A 6,940-nucleotide genomic window follows, 5' to 3' on the forward strand; every position below is an offset into this window, starting at 1 on the left:
TATCTAATTGCAACTTTAAAACGTTTGAGGGCCTAATTGACTTTAAAGATAAATATTGCTGGCCTATTTGATACATTTTATGCCAAAAAAAGTGACATTTTTATTTTACCCGGTATTACAGGTCACTAACAGGTAATTATGCCTTGATGACGAAATTGACATATTTATGTATCTAATTGCAACTTTAAAAAGTTTTGAGGGTCTAATTGAGTTTACAGATAAAGTTTGATGGCCGATTTGATACATTTTATGCAAAAAAAGGTGGAATTTTTATTTACCTGTTATTACAGGTCACTAGTAGGTAATTATACCCTGATGACTAAATTGGCATGTTTATGTATCTAATTGCAACTTTAAAAAGTTTGAGCGTCTAATTGACTTTACAGATAAAGTTTGATGGCCTATTTGATACATTTTATGCAAAAAAAGGGGGAATTTTTATTTACCTGTTATTACAGGTCACTAGTAGGTAATTATACCCTGATGACTAAATTGGCATGTTTATGTATCTAATTGCAACTTTAAAAAGTTTGAGCGTCTAATTGACTTTACAGATAAAGTTTGATGGCCTATTTGATACATTTTATGCAAAAAAAAAGAGTGACATTTTTATTTACCTGTTATTACAGATCAGTAGCAGGTAATTATGCATTGATGACTAAATTGACATTATATGTATCTAATTACTAATTTTAAAGAGTTTGAGGGCCTAATTGACTTTATATATAAAGGTTGATGGCCTATTTGATAAATTTTATGAAAAAAAAAGGGAAATTTTTATTTACCTGTTATTACAGGTCACTAACTGATAATTACGCTTTGATGACTAAATTGACATGTTTATATATCTAATTGCAACTTTAAAAAGTTTGAGGGTCTAATTGACTTTAGAGATAAAGTTTGATGGCCTATTTGATAAATTTTATGCAAAAAAAAAGTGAAATTTTTATTTACCTGTTATTACAGGTCACTAACTGATAATTACGCTTTGATGACTAAATTGACATGTTTATATATCTAATTGCAACTTTAAAAAGTTTGAGGGTCTAATTGACTTTAGAGATAAAGTTTGATGGCCTATTTGATAAATTTTATGCAAAAAAAAGTGAAAGTTTTATTTACCTGTTATTACAGGTCACTAACAGGTAATTATGCCTTGATGACTAAATTACTATGTTTATGTATCTAATTGCAACTTTAAAACGTTTGAGCGCCTAATTGAATTTAATGATAAATATTGCTGGCCTATTTGATACATTTTATGCAAAAAAAGTGACATTTTTATTACCCGGTATTACAGGTTACTAACAGGTAATTATGCCTTGATGACGAAATTGACATGTTTATGTATCTAATTGCAACTTTAAAAAGTTTGAAGGCCTAATTGACTTTACAGATAAAGTTTGATGGCCTATTTGATACATTTTATGCAAAAAAAGTGACATTTTTATTACCCGGTATTACAGGTTACTAACAGGTAATTAATGCCTTGATGACGAAATTGACATGTTTATGTATCTAATTGCAACTTTAAAATGTTGGCCAGCCTAATTGACTTTAAAGATAAAAATTAATAGCCTATGGCCAGCCTAATTGACTTTAAAGATAAAAATTAATAGCCTATTTGATACATTTTATGCCAAAAAAAAAAAAATTAATAGCCTATTTGATACATTTTATGCCAAAAAAAAAAAAATTAATAGCCTATTTGATACATTTTATGCCAAAAAAAAAAGAGACATTTTAATTACCCGGTATTACAGGTTACTAACAGGTGATTATGCCTTGATGACAAAATTGGCATGTTTATGTATCTAATTGCATGCCTTGATGACAAAATTGGCATGTTTATGTATCTAATTGCAACTTTAAAAAGTTTGAGTGTCTAATTTATGTATCTAATTGCAACTTTAAAAAGTTTGAGTGTCTAATTAACTTTACAGATAAAGTTTGATGGCCTATTTGATACATTTTATGCAAAAAAAAAAAGTGACATTTTTATTTACTTGTTATTACAGATCACTAGCAGGTAATTATGCCTTGATAACTAAATTGACATGTTTATGTATCTAATTTGCTAGTTTTAAAGAGTTTGAGGGCCTAATTGACTTTAGATATAAAGTTTGATGGCCTATTTGATAAATGTTATGCTAAAAAAAGTGAAATTTCTATTATCTGTTATTACAGGTCACTAACTGGTAATTACGCTTTGATGACTAAATTGACATGTTTATATATCTAATTGCAACTTTAAAAAGTTTGAGAGCCTAATTGACTTTAGAGATAAAGTTTGATGGCCTATTTGATACATTTTATGCCAAAAAAATGAACATTTTAATTACCCGGTGTTACAGGTTACTAACAGATAATTATGCCTTGATGACAAAATTGGCATGTTTATGTAGCTAATTGCAACTTTAAAAAGTTTGAGGGCCTAATTGACTTTAGAGATAAAGTTTGATGGCCTATTTGATACATTTTATGCCAAAAAAATGAACATTTTAATTACCCGGTGTTACAGGTTACTAACAGATAATTATGCCTTGATGACAAAATTGGCATGTTTATGTAGCTAATTGCAACTTTAAAAAGTTTGAGGGCCTAATTGACTTTAGAGATAAAGTTTGATGGCCTATTTGATACATTTTATGCCAAAAAAATGAACATTTTAATTACCCGGTGTTACAGGTTACTAACAGATAATTATGCCTTGATGACAAAATTGGCATGTTTATGTAGCTAATTGCAACTTTAAAAAGTTTGAGGGCCTAATTGACTTTAGAGATAAAGTTTGATGGCCTATTTGATACATTTTATGCCAAAAAAATGAACATTTTAATTACCCGGTGTTACAGGTTACTAACAGATAATTATGCCTTGATGACAAAATTGGCATGTTTATGTAGCTAATTGCAACTTTAAAAAGTTTGAGGGCCTAATTGACTTTAGAGATAAATTTTGATGGCCTATTTGATAAATTTTATGCAAAAAAAGTGAAAGTTTTATTTACCTGTTATTATAGATCACTAACAGTTAATTATGCCTTGATGACTAAATTGCTATATTTATGTATCTAATTGCAAGTTTAAAAAGTTTGAGGGCCTAATTGACTTTAAAGATAAATATTGATGGCCTATTTGATACATTTTATGCCAAAAAAATGAACATTTTAATTACCCGGTATTACAGGTTACTAACAGATAATTATGCCTTGATGACAAAATTGGCATGTTTATGTATCTAATTGCAACTTTAAAAAGTTTGAGGGTCTAATTGGCTTTACAGATAAAGTTTGATGGCCTATTTGATACATTATATGCAAAAAAAAAAGTGACATTTTTATTTACCTGTTATTACAGGTCACTAACAGGTAATTATGTCTTGATGACTAAATTGACATGTTTACGTATCTAATTGCAACTTTAAAAAGTTTGAGAGCCTAATTGACTTTAGAGATAAAGTTTGATGGCCTATTTGATTTATTTTATGCAAAAAAAAGGTGAAAGTTTTATTTACCTGTTATTACAGGTCACTAACAGGTAATTATGTTTTGATGACTAAATTGACATGTTTGTATATCTAATTGCAACTTTAAAAAGTTTGAGGGTCTAACTGACTTTACAGATAAATATTGATGACCTATTTGATAAATTTTATGCAAAAAAAAGTGACATTTTTGTTTACCTGTTATTACAGGTCACTAACAGGTAATTATGCGTTGATGACTAAATTGACATGTTTATGTATCTAATTGCAACTTCAAAACGTTTGAGGGCCTAATTGACTTTAAAGATAAAAATTAATAAACGTTTGAGGGCCTAATTGACTTTAAAGATAAAAATTAATATCCTATTTGATACATTTTATGCCAAAAAAAAGTAACATTTTAATTACCCGGTATTACAGGTTACTAACAGATAATTATGCCTTGATGACAAAATTGGCCAGGTTACTAACAGATAATTATGCCTTGATGACAAAATTGGCATGTTTACTAACAGATAATTATGCCTTGATGACAAAATTGGCATGTTTATTAACAGATAATTATGCCTTGATGACAAAATTGGCATGTTTATATATCTAATTTTATGCCTTGATGACAAAATTGGCATGTTTATATATCTAATTGCAACTTTAAAAAGTTTGAGGGTCTAATTGGCTTTACAGATAAAGTTTGATGGCCTATTTGATACATTATATGCAAAAAAAAAAGTGACATTTTTATTTACCTGTTATTACAGGTCACTAACAGGTAATTATGCATTGATGACTAAATTGACATGTTTATGTATCTAATTGCAACTTTAAAAAGTTTGAGGGTCTAATTGGCTTTACAGATAAAGTTTGATGGCCTATTTGATACATTATATGCAAAAAAAAAAGTGACATTTTTATTTACCTGTTATTACAAGTCACTAACAGGTAATTATGTCTTGATGACTAAATTGACATGTTTACGTATCTAATTGCAACTTTAAAAAGTTTGAGAGCCTAATTGACTTTAGAGATAAAGTTTGATGGCCTATTTGATTTATTTTATGCAAAAAAAAGGTGAAAGTTTTATTTACCTGTTATTACAGGTCACTAACAGGTAATTATGTTTTGATGACTAAATTAACATGTTTGTATATCTAATTGCAACTTTAAAAAGTTTGAGGGTCTAACTGACTTTACAGATAAATATTGATGACCTATTTGATAAATTTTATGCAAAAAAAGTGAAAGTTTTATTTACCTGTTATTACAGGTCACTAACAGGTAATTATGTTTTGATGACTAAATTAACATGTTTGTATATCTAATTGCAACTTTAAAACGTTTGAGGGCCTAATTGACTTTAAAGATAAATATTGATAGCCTATTTGATACATTTTATGCCAAAAAAATGAACATTTTAATTACCCGGTATTACAGGTTACTAACAGATAATTATGCCTTGATGACAAAATTGGCATGTTTATGTATCTAATTGCAACTTTAAAACGTTTGAGGGCCTAATTGACTTTAGAGATAAAGTTTGATGGCCTATTTGATAAATTTCATGCAAAAAAAAAAGTGAAATTTTTATTTACCTTTTATTACAGGTCACTAACAGGTAATTATGCCTTGATGACTAAATTGCTATGTTTATGTATCCAATTTCAACTTTAAAACGTTTGAGGGCCTAATTTACTTTACAGATGAATATTGATGGCCTATTTGATAAATTTTATGCAAAAAAAAAGTGAAAGTTTTATTTACCTGATAAATTTTATGCAAAAAAAAAGTGAAAGTTTTATTTACCTATTATTACAGGTCATTAACAGGTAATTATGCCTTGATGACTAAATAGACATGTTTATGTATCTAATTGCAACTTTAAAAAGTTTGAGGGTCTAATTGACTTTACAGATAAAGTTTGATGGCCTATTTGATACATTTTATGCAAAAAAAATGACATTTATATTTACCTGGTATTACAGGTCACTAACAGGTAATTATGCCTTGATGACTAAATTGACATTTTATGTATCTAATTGTAACTTTAAATAGTTTGAGGGCCTAATTGACTTTACAGATAAAGTTGTATGGCCTATTTGATACATTTTATGCAAAAAAAAGTGACATTTATATTTACCTGGTATTACAGGTCACTAACAGGTAATTATGCCTTGATGACTAAATTGCTATGTTTATGTATCCAATTTCAACTTTAAAACGTTTGAGGGCCTAATTGACTTTACAGATGAATATTGATGGCCTATTTGATAAATTTTATGCAAAAAAAAAGTGAAAGTTTTATTTACCTGTTATTACAGGTCATTAACAGGTAATTATGCCTTGATGACTAAATAGACATGTTTATGTATCTAATTGCAACTTTAAAAAGTTTGAGGGTCTAATTGACTTTAGAGATAAAGTTTGATGGCCTATTTGATAAATTTTATGCAAAAAAAAAGTGAAATTTTTATTTACCTGTTAGTACAGGTCAGTAGCAGGTAATTATTCTTTGAAGACTAAATTGATATGTTTATATATCTAATTGCAACTTTAAAAAGTTTGAGGGTCTAACTGACTTTACAGATAAATACTGATGGCCTATTTGATAAATTTTATGCAAAAAAAAAGTGACATTTTCATTTACCTGTTATTACAGATCACTAACAGGTAATTATGCATTGATGACTAAATTGACATGCTTATGTATCTAATTGCTACTTTAAAAAGTTAAAGGGGCCTAATTTACTTTAGAGATAAAATTTGATGGCCTATTTGATACATTTTATGCAAAAAAAAATAGTGACATTTTATTTATCTGTTATTACAGGTCACTAAAAGTTAATTATGCATTGATGACTAAATTGACATGTTTATGTATCTAATTGCAACTTCAAAACGTTTGAGGGCCTAATTGACTTTAAAGATAAATATTGATGGCCTATTTGATACATTTTATGCAAAAAAAAAAAGTGACATTTTATTTATCTGTTATTACAGGTCACTAAAAGTTAATTATGCATTGATGACTAAATTGACATGTTTATGTATCTAATTGCAACTTCAAAACGTTTGAGGGCCTAATTGACTTTAAAGATAAATATTGATGGCCTATTTGATACATTTTATGCCAAAAAAAATGACCTTTTTATTTACTTGTTATTACAGATCACTAACAGGTAATTATGCCTTGATGACTAAATTGATATGTTTATATATCTAATTGCAACTTTAAAAAGTTTGAGGGTCTAACTGACTTTACAGATAAATACCGATGGCCTATTTGATAAATTTTATGCAAAAAAAAAGTGACATTTTCATTTACCTGTTATTACAGATCACTAACAGGTAATTATGCATTGATGACTAAATTGACATGCTTATGTATCTAATTGCTACTTTAAAAAGTTAAAGGGGCCTAATTTACTTTAGAGATAAAATTTGATGGCCTATTTGATAC

Source organism: Ipomoea triloba, chromosome 16 (genome assembly GCF_003576645.1).
Source record: "Ipomoea triloba cultivar NCNSP0323 chromosome 16, ASM357664v1".
In the NCBI taxonomy this organism is placed as follows: domain Eukaryota; kingdom Viridiplantae; phylum Streptophyta; class Magnoliopsida; order Solanales; family Convolvulaceae; genus Ipomoea; species Ipomoea triloba.